This window comes from Cyprinus carpio, chromosome B1 (genome assembly GCF_018340385.1).
Source record: "Cyprinus carpio isolate SPL01 chromosome B1, ASM1834038v1, whole genome shotgun sequence".
Classification (NCBI taxonomy): Eukaryota; Metazoa; Chordata; class Actinopteri; order Cypriniformes; family Cyprinidae; genus Cyprinus; species Cyprinus carpio.
In genome coordinates, this window is record NC_056597.1 from 15,485,721 (window position 1) to 15,501,473 (window position 15,753).

The window sequence follows — 15,753 nt, forward strand, 5'->3', positions numbered from 1 at the left end:
ATTTGGGAGAGAGATAGAGAGATTGTTTTTGGTGATGGAAATAGTTTATAAAAAATCCCCACATGGTATTGAAATGTGAGTGTGTGCGAGATACGTTCCTACAGTATGACTATACTAATCCATGTAGAAAATGCTCCTTTTGCGGATAATCCAACACAGTTTCCATGAGATTATGACTAAGAGGAAATGCAAACAAGCGTTTTGCTTACTATGGACATTATCCTTGAGTTAAGTTACTCAAAGTTATATGTCCCACAGTTTAGTTTACTCAGTTAAGTTACTCAATATATATATATATATATATATATATATATATATATATATATATTATATATTTATATATATATATATATTATTTTTTTTTTTTTTTTTGTTGTTTACTTATATATAAAATAAATAAATATTTATGTATAAGAACAATTTACACATACCTCTTTAAAAAAGAGAAAGAAACTGCAAAAAGTTTGGTTAGTTTGCATTTTCACTCTGTGTGACTAATTTGCGTTGACAGGTCCTTTCCCATATATTTCTTAAGGAAGGCTTTTCTTTGACAGACACTGTTTCTGCCTTGCACAAGCTTTAAACATTAAAAACTAAACCCACCAAAGACTCAGATAGCCACAAAGTAAGCGTTTTCATTTCTTATTTTCTCAATTTCTCTCAGACATATTTTTGAGCAGGTGTGGAATCTGTGGATAATGCTGTTTAGATGCAATACTCGGGGTCTCAGCAATGCACTGTGGCATGATTAAACTATACTGAGTAATGTTACATATTACTATTTATTGTTATGCTCTTTGCTGCTTTTATTTATGGTGTTGTCATTGTATATATTGTTCCCTTCAGTTATCTGTCATGTGGGATTATCTTTGTTTACTTAATATATTTTTGTTGGTGTTGGTGTTGTCATCACAATTATTCTGGTTTGTCCATGTGCATCTGAATGTATTAAGAGCTAATCTACACTGAAAGCAAGTGGCACATTGTGAGGCAACAAAGCTGTTCCCTTTCAGTCGGTCACTCTCAACGTCACGTCGGTGACCGACAAATTGGGATATCACTTCAATAAACCAATCTACTTCGAGTGTAAACTAAACGAGCCAATGCACATTGGCATGCAATTATTGCATCCAGCTGCCGCTGATCACAACGTAAGTATAAGAAGGCATCAGGTACAATGCATACCAGCTTTTCGCTTCGGAGCCGAGCAACAGTATCGTTCTGCTCACCTCAACTGTGTCTGCTGTCAACTACGAGTTCAGCTCGCCCTGGGAAGCTTCCTGTGTTGGCGAGACGGCACTTCAGCAGCAGTCGTTACAAAGTCGAGTGGTTTGTGCACTTCAGGCTGCACTACCCCCTGTCGTGTTGCAAGCAGCCACCCCCCTGTGCACCTCAGCACTAAAAGAGCATTTCCTAAAGAGCGAATTTCCTCTAAAAGAGCTCCACGGGTGCTTCTTTATAAAGTCGACGGAACGTCCTTATAAGGATGCCGTTTCACTCATGTGTTTCTGGGTGCAGTCGTTATCTGGCACCGGGTGATGGTCACGATCGCTGCCTCACGTGTCTGGGCGTCAAGCACGCTGAGTTGGCCTTCCTGGATGCGTCATCTGCAATAACCTGGCCTCTGCCGCGATCTGACGTCTGACCTAGCGGACAGACAAGACCCACTTCCGGCAGTAACACGGGCGGTTTGAGGGTCACAGTGGTGGCAAACCCTGCAGGGAACTAACCCTCTGGGGACCACCACTCCACTTGCACCTCTGATCCAGTGTAGCAACCCACAGAACACGCTGGGCCCTCTTCAAAGAGTGTACCAGCGATTCAGCCGCACTGCCGCCCTCCGGGATGGTGGCAAAGCCTGAACCACTTTGCTTCTCCAGAGACCTCTCACTGCCAGTTGTTCTACTCCCTGACCGAGGGAACTCTTGGCACGGCACAGAGCTGGCCGCGGGGCCTACGCAAATATGCGTTTCCCCCAGTGAGCCTTCTCGAACAGACACTGTGCAAAGTCCGGGAGGACTTTTCACGACAGCCCCTCCTTGGCCGATTCCTCTGAGGAAGGATCTACTGACTCAGAGACGGGGCACCTTTGGCACCCGTGTCCAGACCTTTGGAAACTCCATGTCTGGTCCCTGGACGGGACGGGGAGGTTCTAGGTTACCTAACCGAGGAGGTAGTGAACACCATCTGTTCAGCACTAGCACCATCTACGAGACACGCTTATGCCTTGAAGTGGAACCTGTTCATCGAGCGGTGTTCTTCTTGCCGAGAAGACCCCCAAAGATGCCCGATTGCGGTTGTGCTTTCCTTTCTTCAGCAAGGGCAGAAGCAAAGGCTGTCTCCCTCCACCCTCAAAGTCCAGGTTGCCGCAATTGCTGCATACCATGACCCGTGAATGGGAAGTCTTTAGGTAAGCATGACCTCGTCATCAGGTTCCTTAGAGGGGCCAGGAGGTTAAATCCTTCCTGGCATCCCTCAATACCCTCTTGGGACCTGACTCTGGTGCTGAAATCACAGCAGGGCACATTTGAGCCTTTGCATTCAGTTGAGCTAAAGTTTCTTTCATTGAAAACTCTGCTCCTGCTTGCACTGGCCTCCATAAAGAGGGTAGGGGACCTCCATGCATTTTCGGTCGATAAATCGTGCCTGGAGTTTGGGCCGGCTGACTCCCAGGTAATCCTGAGGCCCTGGCCCGGCTACATGCCCAAGGTTCTCACTACACCCTTTAAAGACCAAGTGGTGAACCTGCAAGTGCTGCCCCTGGAGGAGGCAGACCCAGCCCTGGCTTTGCTCTGTCCTGTCCGAGCATTGAGATGCAACGTAGACCGGTCACAAAGCTTCAGGACCTCAGACCAGCTCCTTGTCTGTTACGGAGGCCGGCAGAAGGGGAATGCTGTCTCTAAGCAGAGGATGGCCCACTGGATTGTGGATGCCATAACCCTGGTTTTTCAGGCACAGGGTGTGCCCTGCCCATTCAGGTTGTGAGCTCACTCAACTAGAAGTGTTGCATCCTCCTGGGCGCTGGCTCGTGGCGCCTCGCTGACAGAAATTTGTAGAGCTGCGGGCTGGGCGACCCCTAACACATTTGTTAGATTCTATAGCCTTCGTGTAGAGCCGATATCCTCCTGTGTGGCACAGGTAGTGGCACTGAGGAGAGTAGCAGTTTTAGTGTCGGCTTGCTAAAACTGCTCCAGAGTGTCCGTACTGTAGACCCTGTTGAGTTCCTCCATCACCCGAGGCAGCTGGATGTGGCAGAACATCCGGCACCAGGCCTTCATGATGAATCCATGAGAACCTTGGAAGGCTGGATTCCATATTGAGACCTAAGCAGTACTCATATACGTATAGCCTTAGAGCCCGTGTTTCCCCGGCAGACTTTTGCCTTCCCAAGAGGGTTTTAATCACCTCAAGCTTCTCCATATACACCTAAATGGGTGCAATATGTGTATTTGCTACCGAAAACTCCTTTGGGAAGGATGGGGCTTCCGCATCGTTCCTGTTCCAAGCGGAATGGGTACATTTTCCCAGTGTTATCCAATCTCACCCAGTGAGGTAGTGCTTTGACAATGGTGAGTGGAACTAGTTGTTCTGAGCCCCGGCCTACACCTAATAGGGGTGCAGGCAGCTCGCACAGGGCACTGGAAGGGGCAGCACCCATGGCGCTTTGGTAGGGATCCCAATTAACCCTCCACCCACGAAATATCGAAAGTAAACAACACAAACGGAATGTCTCGGTTACATATGTAACCCTCGTTCCCTGAAGGAGGGAACGGAAACGAAACTTCCCTAACACACCCAAAAACTTAAAAAAACTTCACCTACTACTTCCATACGTAACCAAGATGTTCCCAGCTAACAAAAATATATTCTAAGGAAATTTTGCTAATATTCCCATCAAGTTAAGAAAACTTTATTTATGATTTGTTTTACATTGAAGTGTAACCTTTGGATGTTCTAAACCAAGTAGTAATTAGTAACGAAAGAAAAAAGTTCCAGTAATAATACATAATGTTTAAAGAATGTTATTAATGACAAAATAACTTTAATAAACAATCTATTGACATTACAGGAAGAACATTTGTTCATAACTTTGAGAGAATCTTGCCAGAACATTAGCCAAGGTTCTGAGAACGACCCTTGTTAGCAGGATTGGACCTGTTTGAAACACAAACAAATATGAATATATAAAAAATAGTTAATCGGGTTGAACATTTGTGTGTTTTTAGTTATGATAGCAAAGTTTGGAAAAGTACACTTGCTCATTTTTTTCCAGACTAACACACAATGACCTTACTGACATCTAGTCTTGCTTAGACATAAATTATTAATCTTTCCACCTCGGATTGTTCTGGCTACTGTGAGAATGTTGCTTCTCTTATTATTATTTCCAAGCTAATTATGAGTAGGCTAGCATCTTTACGTACATATTGTGGAGAGTGAGTTAGGATGAATTGTAATTCTGACAGCAGCAGTAGCTGCCATCCCCTCTAGAGATATACTGTTCTCAGCTTTAACAGCAGATTAACAATGACCAGTCCAGTCTCAGTAGAGACGCTCTGCTAAATCACAAACACCTGAGTGCCAGGGAAATGCCAGAATTGAGCAGGCACGAGTGGGTAAGCCAGATGGTTCATGCACTGTCCTGTCTATTATTGTGATAGAAACAAGGCCCCAGTGAGACATTCTGGGGACATTTTGCTACTAGCAATTTTTTATTCTTAATCAGCCACTATCTCATGTAAATTTAAGATGCATTGATAAAGCAATATACTGTCCAATCACCTATGTAATGGCTTATATGACTAGGTTACAGTGATTCTGGTAGCCCTGGCTTGTTTCTTGATGACTTTCCAGGCTGATTTATGCTTATTAGTCTCACATAGCCATATTGTTGACTACCAGCATAAAGTCCAGACCAGATGGCAGTTTATTTTCCCAAGAATCAGCCAATGAACTGCAGTTGAAGTGACCAACCGCAGTTCATTTTATTTTTAGGAGCCATTTAGTAGCAGATGAATATGAAATATTTGGCACATTATTAAAACGTGGGAAAAAATCCTAAACATTTTTGCAAAGGGTAAAAATATGGATACTGATTATTTCACAGACCTGACTTTTCTTGCTTTCTTGGTACAGCAAGCAAGAGATAGCCTGATGGATATGTTAAAGTAGTTTTGCATTGACGTGAAACTTGCGTTTCATTTAGTGAGTGATATTTAGATTGAATAGCCACTCCAACTAATTCGATGAGTTGGAGTGAACATATGGGTGAAGGATTTGTCAAATCCAAACTGGGATTTACTGCATTTGAGTCTTTTTGAATGATTCATTAAAACAACTGCCTCATAAGAGTCATTTGTTCTTGGATTGGACTACACAGATTGTGCAGTATCACTGCAGCAAACATGCTGTGATCTGCAACACTGTGTTGTACATAACTGTTATGACGTACTGAAATCTACATACCGTATTCCATGCATCTTAACATCACTACTGAAACAAAGCAGACTCATTTCCAGAGAATAGCATTAGCTTTATGAAGTACAGTAATGACTAGGTTAGAGTACTGACTGATTCTGGTACTTTTGTCTTTTTCTTTCATGAATTTCCCGGCTGGTTTATGCTCATTAGTCCCTCATAGCCATGCTTTTGACTACCAGCATAAAGTCTAATCTAGATTGCAGTTTATTCTGCCTTAAAACCAGCCAATTATACAGGAAGAACCATCTGACTGTCCTGTAAAGTGACCAGCCGCATTTCATTTTATTTGTAGGAGCAGGTGAATATGAAATCTGTGACACCACCACATAATTGAATGGAGGAAAAAATAATAAAATACCTGCAACCAGGTGAAAAATATGTACACTTACTAATTATTTCACAGGCATGACTATGAAGTGTACAGATTTTTGCTTTTTAGCAACAGCTAGTAAGAGCAGCCAAATGGATATATGTATGTATATATGTTAATTCAGTAGCCACTCTAACCGATTCAGTGAGTTTGAGTAAATATGTGAGTGAATGATTTGTCAATTTTAAACTGCCTGGGGGTTTCTGAGTCTTTTTGAATGATCCATTAAAATAACTGTCTCATAAAAGCAAGTTGTTCTTGGATCGGACTACACAGGTTGTGCAATGTGCTGATAAACATTGCAGGTACTATGATCTGCAAGACCATATATAACTGTGCTTTCTCAGTTTGTTTTGACGTATTGAAACCTACGTACATACCATATTCCATGCATCTTAATATCGCCATTGAAACAAATCAGGCTTATCTCCAGAAAAAAAGCATTTGCTTTACAAAGGAGTGGCCCCTGCTGGTTAGTGAAGGTGAAGCGCAACTACCTATATTAACATTAGTGTTAGCTTGGTGCTAAAATCACAGAGTCTCAGTGTGAGGCAGTGGTCCCCGCTGGTTAGCACGAGTGAAGAGCGTTAACACACGTGGTGGCGCTGAATGATTTACAGCCTGTCAGTCCCCGAGCAACTGGAGTAGCTGTGACTCTCATCCAACAGCATCTTTAATGAATGGGGAGAGTGTTAAAAATACACAGGTTGTCAATTATTGAACATCTTCTATCTCTCTCTCTTTCGTGTGCAGTCCCTTTCACTTGCGTTTATTGGCCTGCTTCCTCCATCTTTCTGCCTTTTTCAGTTTTTGCCCTCTTTTTTAAACCTGTGTCCCTCATATGCCCTAAAACCTCCTATTTTGTTTATTTATTTGTTTGTTTATTTGGATCCCCATTAGCTATGCCCAAGAGCATTGCTAGTCTTCCTGTGGTCCACACAACACTTAAAATTCTTACATACTTAAGAATTAAATAAATCTTTCACATTCCATGAATACCACTTTAAACATTTCTTCCACCTTTTTATATAAAACACCTTCTATAAAGCTTCTTGCTCAGTCAATTAATTCTTATGCCTCAATTTTCTATAGATACAATGATCCAAGGTGTGCCTTTACCTGCCTATTAAAATCTGTTTTCTGTGTTATCATAATTAATGACCATGGTAAAAGATTCCATGATTGCATTGCCCTATATACTACTGTATGTTTAAGAAAATTTGTTTTAGCATTGGGGATTGTATTGATTATACTGATCCCCTGAAATTTTAAACTGTAAAACCTCCCACATTGATAACAGCATTGCAGCAATCATCCTATCTTCCACTTTTAGCCATTGAAGATTTAAATGCATACTGTTATTATTTGTACCATATGGACATGGTCAGGGGCGCCTTAAGATAACCGAAGGCCCCTGGGCTACAGCATTACAGTTGGCCCCCCAAACCCAGAAAACCTCTTTTTTTCCCTTCCTTTTTTTTTTAAAGCTTCCTAACAATAATTTGTCAAATTTCGTTTTTTGTCTTGTTAATATGCCAGTTAACATTAACAACACTGTTCTGCGTAAAACGTGAATATATAAGCGAATATGCAAATTCACTCTTTGCCACAAGGTGGCGCTTGTGGAAAAGCAGAATTATATAGTGTTACATGAAGTAAACACGTTATTACGGGCATTATTTATATATAATATGGAGGATATAATATATATATAATAATAATATGAGAGGAAAATGCCCATTAAAAATTTAATCAATGAAAAAATATTTTAAATATACAACATAAAATAAATAATTCACACATAATAATAACTATTCATCATCAGTTAAGCAATGTTGACATGTGGGTTATTTGGTAATTGCAACTGCATTTTTATTTTGAAACATGACATGCTCAAGTTTAATTAGAACCAAAAGGAAAAAGAAAACATCATAAAAGTGGTCCATATGACCTTGAACATACTACTTTGCAATAGCACATTTTCTAACATAAAATACGCTCTTACATCAGCTGACATACAGTTACATTTGCTTGATTTCTTTTCTTTCTTTTTTTTTATTCTTTTAAAAAAAAAAAGTCACACCGATCAAGATATATTTAATGAAACCTGAGAGATTTCTGTGAGATTTTCTGTGTTCAACCTTTATGCATCAAAAAATTCATAAAGACACTGTAAAATAAATCCTTATGAACTGAGCAGTCTCTTGCAAGTCTCAGAAATGCAAGTGTCTTGAATTTATATAATGAACAGATTTAATTTAGGCTTCTATTCACATATAACTTCACATATGGTAAATGAAACATGCTTGTTTCACACACAAGAACCAATGAGCTTTGTTCTCACTCATCAAGCAAGTAGAGTTGAGCTTCCATTTACCATTTAGGTAGGGTAAAGGTGACAAATGTGTGCCTCCAAAATTCCAAATGCCTCTCAACTAATTAAACCTGCCAGCAACTCTGCTGGTGCTCTCAAATCTCATTTGCATTTCTGCATATTTAACCACTACGTTTAGCATCATCAAATCAAATTGTTTTCAAATTGTTTTCAAATTGTTTTCAAATTTTTTTTTTTTTTTTTTTTTTGCTAATGTTCATGTTAAGTTATAAAAAATGTATTTCTGAATGTTCTCTAAACGCTTAATATGTCCATTTACATGTTTTTGTGCTAACGTTTTGAGACCATCATTAAAGACCAGATAACTTTGCATACACATTCTGTTAATGTAACTGGAAGATTTTTTTGTCCATAACTTTGAGAGAACATTGGCAGAATGTCAGCTAAGTTCTAAGAAAATTAGAATTAATTTCGGTGAATAAATGACAATTTTTTTTTTTTTAGAACTGTCTCTTTAAGAAATGGGTCAAAGGTTATCAGCACTGTTTTTATTCAGATTTAATTTGAATATTCATTGAACTTATGAAGAGTTTTCCATTGCATGGTTCTCATATTATTCAAGTACATCAAAAGCACTACAAAAGTGTTTTGTTAACATGATGTACTGAAATAAACAAGGAACTGCATTAGTACAACAAAGCACTGCAGCTGAACTCAGCAACCTCCTCCAAAACCCTCTCACCTCTGGATTTTTTGACCCATGCAAATCGCTGCTTCCGTATCACCTGGGTATTCAGTAACTAGGGCACTAGCAGTACCTTAAAAACCTTGTTATTCTACTTTGACCATTTCAGGGCTTTCCAGCACCTTTTTCCTGCTGAAGAAGAGATAAGCTGCCTCCAGATAAACAGTACTACATATAATTTGTCATGCTTCCAACAACAGAAGCATGAAACCTTTTTTTTTTTTTTTAGGAAGTGGATTTCAGCACAGTTTCATATCTGAAGATTTGCTGATTTGGTTATGGCTCTTAAGTGTGACAAATGGCTGAAGGTGAGGTTGAATATACTGTTTATTACTATTTATTGTGTGGCTATCAAAGATAATCATAAAAAAAACAATCTGCTATGTAGTAGTCATCATATAAGATTAATGATCGAAGAGTAGGACATATATTAATGATGTGCAAGATGGCACATGGATGTAGTATTGCTCAATATTGCAGTGTTGCAAATCCCAGTGCATAACCAGATAATCGAGTGCTCCGGTAATGCCAAGTGCAAGCACATACTGCCCCCTACAGACTCGCTGAGATTTACTCCGCAGAGATTGAATGCTTGTAGGCAAAAAGACAGATGGGAGTTACAATGCAAACTCTCATGTGCTCCATGACACAAATGAGAGCTGTGCTCTGACTCAATGTGTGCTTTGCTCTGTCACCACCAGAACTAGTAAAGAGAGACAACGTTAGACATACATAGCTTGCCAAAGAAGAAGGACTCCCAGTGTGAAACTTGAAATGAGACTTAGGTAAGCTTTCTTCTTCACTGCCATAAATTTCATTGAGTGAAATACTTTGAGAAACTTTCAAAGCTCGTTTCTTGAAAATTTTCTGAGAAAGATCAAATGCAGGTGTTGGGGATATTGCAGAAAGAAAGAAAAAACTCATATTTGAACTGCATTCCCTCAGAAGACAATCACTGCATTGATCACTGTAAGAGTTGTCTGAATAGAGAATTCCTAATGTCCATTCATTTCTAGTTAAACTTTTATCCATCTATCTATCATTCATTCATTCAGTTGCACACACATATAGTTCCAAATAGCCTAAATTGCATCACATCATTTCAGCTCCACAGAAAATTGTGCATTGCTATTCACAGCGGAGATTTTAGCAATTTTTTGCAATCAAGGTCATATCACCCAGTCAAGGATATTCTTGCACCCACCAGTGTTTGATTAATACCTTTTTAAAGACATTTCCAAAAGTATTGTTTTATATATTATTTTATTTTATTTAATTTTTTACTACTGCCACCCTTTTTCTATTACTTTATTCACCAGGGGCTACAATATATTCTTTATCAAGTTAATTAAATAATTTCCTGTTATAGTTTTTTATTCATTTTATTAGTCTATATATTAATGCTTTGACAATATTGTATTTAAAATATTGAAATTTTTGTTACATTAAAGATTACAAGAAGAAAAACCTCAAACAAACACAAAACAATGCAGATCAAAACAACTCAAAAAAAAAAAAAAAATAACATAGTATGATCCTAAAAAAAATAGTTTCTTACTAAGAAGAAAAAATAATAATAATGCACATGTATGAACGTAATTACATTATTTCCTGCTTATTTGTCTATTTATAATATAATTTATCTGTTATGCTTATAGATGTTTAAAAACTAATAAAAACATTCAGAAGTATCACAGAGTTAACATCTATCACACACACGATTAGGTGTTTGTGATATACTTGTGTAATGTGTTTGTTTTGGTGTATATGTTTTTTTACAACTAAGCATGTTAATGACACTTGGAAGCAAACACTAATTTAACAACAAAAATGCTTTAACAGATTTTAATTACAGATATTCTTTGTGTGTATGTGTGTGTGTGAGTGTGTATAAATGTCAAATAAATCTTAAATTGTGTGCAAGAGACAGAGGTGTGTGTGTGTGTGTGTGTGTGTGTGTGTATAAATGTCTTGTAAATTTGCATGTGTGTGCAAGAGACAGAGGGAAACAGTCAAAGATAAACACACAGAGCAGTCTATGAGTGAGTGCATTTTTGTGGATCTCTAAAATGATGGGTTTGGCCACTGTTGATAACTTGTAATTATAAGGAGACTTGTGGTACTTTAACCTCTGAATGAGTCTGAATGCATAATTCAACATTTATTAACTCTACCCTACATTTTGGGATGGGGATTCATTATTTGATTACTATGATTTCATGATTTGTGTACCACCTTTCTATTCTGTCTGACTTTACCGACCACCATAGGTTGCATTACATGAAAGATGTTTTGTTCATATTGCAGTCACAGCTGAAAAGAAACTTATCAGAAGGTACAATGTAAAAATCATCGGAATTTTAATGCCAAGAGACTGTAAAAACCTGTTCATTGCATAACGGTAAGTCTCCCTACTATATAGGGTGAAAAACTATAATACATCTAATGGGACATTTCACCATAAAATACGGTTAAATTTACAGTTTTTTGAAAGGTGAACAAATCATCTTAAAATTTACAGAGAAAAACAGTAAATTCTCTGTGTGAAACTTCACGCTCAATGGTTTTTCATTAAAATGTTTTTTTTGTTTTTTTTTCGTATCACTTATGTACATTACGGTTTTACATTACATATTATGTTGTTTATTGCATTTTTAGTATCATATGTGTTACCATGATGGTATATTTGTGTGTGTAACTCTGTGGGAACATACTTCTGTATACAGTATTATTTACCTCAGCTTGTGGAAAGCGATACATGTGATGTAGCTTTTTTATTATTTCATTTTTTGTCAGTGTATTATAAAGGTACAAACCTTTTAGAAAGATTTCTAGTATTTCAGTCATTTGGTATATTAACATTTTATCAGTTAATGAAATATACTTTTTGTACTGTAGGCTATATTTAATCAGTAAAACCTAAAATGTTGCTACTATATTTTTTATGGGAAAGTTCCGGCTACAACAGTTGATGTTTTTACCGTAAATTTCACAGATGTTGGAAGGTATATGGTTTGTGAAGGAAAGGCTGAAAAATCCTCTTGTAAAAGGATACATAGAGAGAAGCAAAATAGAATAGAAAGGATGGGGCCGGAGAAACCTGGTCTGTTACCTCCTCCAGAAGTGTTGAGAGGGAAATTTCACGGCTAGTTATTCATGCTGCGATCTCTTCCCCTCCAAATCACAGTGAGAAATTGGCTGAGCCCTAAAGTGACTATAGCTTGTAGTCTGTTTGAGGGTAGAGACCCATGACAGAGGAGAAACTCAGCTGGAGTATTTCAAAGGTCTTCGATATACAGCCTTTCAGTCCAGTTTCCTGTGCCTGAAGCTATTGTCCAAACAGCTACCAAAACCCAAACCGGCGAGGCTTTCCAATGGGGCCAAAGAGTACATTTTTCATACTCTGTTGCTACACCTGATCTCAAACTGGCTTTATTTCTTTTTTCTTTACTGTAGATTCTGCTATAAATTGTGTTTTATTGGAGCTGCCTTGAATAAACTCCCAAATGTGCATTTCTCTGCAGTTATTTGTCAAATTACTTGTCAGCAAAACCTAAAGCTATAGCTCGCCTCCTGAAGGCTTCAACCCACAGCTCAATCACTGGGTCAGTGTCATAAGAGGCAACTTGTTAACCTCACAAAATGTGACATTATATCCTGGATTTAGCCTGAGGGTGAAGGTGGCACTCTAGAGATTCGGTTACATGGAGGAAAGGCTCTCCTGAATCGATGCACAGATTGATGCAAGACCCTCAAAAGACTGTAACCGGTGTGTAAGGGGACGAGAGGGAGTCTGACATCCATAAAAACAGCAAAAAGTGGATGGAAGGCATGTGTTATGATACTGTCTTACACGGTAAGCTCACACTTCTGTGTCGACCACCTGCTCTTCACCGTCAATCATTCTTCTCCAGCTCAAATCATTTCTCATTAACACAGTGGCACTCCGAGAGACCCTGAGCTACCAAGCTGCCTGCCAGCCCAAAAATCACTTACTGTCTGCAACGCGGAGGTGCTGCGGTGGTCCCATTAGCAGCTGCATTCTCCGGTCCTGTGTGCACTCCCCCTCCCCGTTATTTCCTCTGTCAATCACTGTCAAATATCAGTACGCACAGTTCCCATCAGATGTTTTCGGTAAGAGAGCCTGACGCTGTCTTGTGCACAGCAATTTTCTTTGTAATACCTCATGGGGGTGCTGTTATCTTCTTAAAACTCCTGTGTCTCTGCAGAGAATTTTACTAAAAGTACAAGCAACCACCGTATACACTGCTGTACACAACCACCATAAACAGAAAAAAAAAATTGACATACAAAGAAAGAAGCATATGTTAAGTTATGAAGCATAGGCTACCTCAAATTGTTCAACAAAATGAATTGCAGTCACCAAATTAAATTTGGCTCAGTCCCTAACTATTTCTCCTGGCACAGCGAGAAGCAGCATGTGCTGGCTCATAAACAAGTCACGTTTTGATCTTAATTTTTGTTTTTAGCTGTGATTTAGAAGCAGCTTCCAAACCAAAAGTCTGTGATTTTAGTTCCTTGATTATTCTGGCTAAAAATAACAGCTGGCTTCAGAATAGACATTAATGCCAACGATTAAGTGCATTTCCTCACTAACATTGGCATTTTTATGTGTGTGTTTAATTGCATTTGGCTCATCTGAACTCATTCAGCTATGAAGTTCATCAATCACACAGCCCACAAATCCTGGAAGTATATGATGTGAAATCTGCCATGTTTGCTCATGGGCACTCAGTTCTAGGAAAAGTTGTTTTTGAGCCAATCACATGAGCCTAAATGTCATGTGACTAATCACTCTGGAGCAGCAAGGAAATGGCATCATGACCTAGTGACTATCCTAAACTTTGAAACACAGCAGACTGGAAAAAAAATACATTAAAAAACACATTAATTAAAATAATACATATTTAAGATATATAAATATTAACTAAATATTTTAATGAAAGGAAAAAGTCTATGAGGAGTTGGTCTGACTTACAGAAGTTTATAAGCTTATACTTGTTTCCGATGACATGCTGTCAGCCATTCTGTTCTTGCTGGCACTGTATCATGGTTTAGCTATATTACTTTGAAAGTCAGACCAATCGCTATCTATAGCCAACCACCTGACTGATGACTGGCACCATGGGAGGAAATGAAACACTAAGCTCATTAGACTATATATTAAGCCATCTTTCCCTCGCTCTTCCTCCTCGCCATCCCCAATTGCTTTGTGTCTGATACCACGCTGATGCTTGCTAAGGATGATATATTCTCTATTCCACTTGAGAGATGGAGGTAATGGGGCAGGCCGAACATAGAGACAAAAAGCCTTTCAACAAGGACAAGTGAAAGACACCGAACATGGATACAAACATCTCATTAAACAATCCCATCACCAAAGCCGCCCGTCCTGCTCCTTTAGTCCTATCACTTACGATTTAAGCGTGTCTACTGCAAGTCTTTCAGAAGATTATAATTTGATATGACTGATATGCATAATATTAAGCATTTGATTTAAGACACCAATTTAGAAGGAAAATAACGTTGGCATCCATTTTTAGCAGGTTAATGTGCTCTGTGTGTGTCAGTGTTTGTCTGGGATATCTGGAATCAATTATGTTTTATGCCTAGTCTAACCACATGCAAGCTGTCTTTGCTGTTCCTCCAGTCACCCTTGTTCAACTCATTCTCCTGTTTGCATTTAAAGTCTGCCCAAAACGCAGCTGTCTTGTTTATTTTACTTCCTGGCAGTGTCACACTATGATTTATTGCATGCTCTGACCAGTTCTTCAACAGGCCACCCTCTAATGATTGCCATTAGCAGAGTTTGATCCTTGGTGGGCTGTTCCTGTGTAACTGATTTGAACTGATTGATTTAATAGGCCTTTTAAAGGATGTATTGAAATGAATGGCACAGTAGAGACTCCACATTGTATGTGTTTGTACTCCAGCATTTCGTTATTACAGTGGTCTGCTGATGTTTTAAATAAAAGGGCTTTGCCATGTTCAGAGCTATTTTGGTTTAAATGGTGGCTCACTCATGGCAGACGCTGTGTCTGGAGAGAAAAGGGCCTGGAGACACACTGCCTTGGCTCCTCCCTCCAGTCTGATAACCAATCTGGCAATAACCTATCCTTTCTGACACACCCTGTGATTTAAAACCATTGTAGGAGCAACATAAACTTGCACACACATCTTGGGTTTATGTGTTTTATGAGGACTCATCATAGAAATAATGATTTTTATACTTTACAAATTGGATGTTCTATCCCCTAACCATAACCCTACCCCTAAAGACTGAACACGTTTTTTTGCATTTTTCCAAAAAAAAAAAAAAAAAAAAAAACAATTTTAAAAAAAAAAAAACCTTTTTTCCTCAAGGGGACTGAAATGTGGTTCTGCAAAAAAAAAAAAAAAAAAAATTACTATCCTTGGGGACATTTTGGTCCACATGGAGAATACCTTGACAACACACACATTCAATAGACTTCTATTGACTCTATACAAAGCTAGCTATAACTACTATAACCTGACTTTAACCCACACCCTAACCCTAACTAAAAACATTATGTATTTTTATCATTTTCAACCTAGATTTGTGCTAAAACAAACAATGCCTCCCAAGACCTGCTTTGGGAAGCATTCTATTTTGTAAAAACAGTATTTTAAAAAAAATTGCTATTCCCACATTTGTATCTGTGTGCAGCTACTCATATGCAGGATCCAAAATTAAAACTCGCCAAGTGGCAATTAGGCTATAAATTGGCTATGACATTTAATGCAATGTAGTTATTACATTTTAAAATAAATACAGGCTAC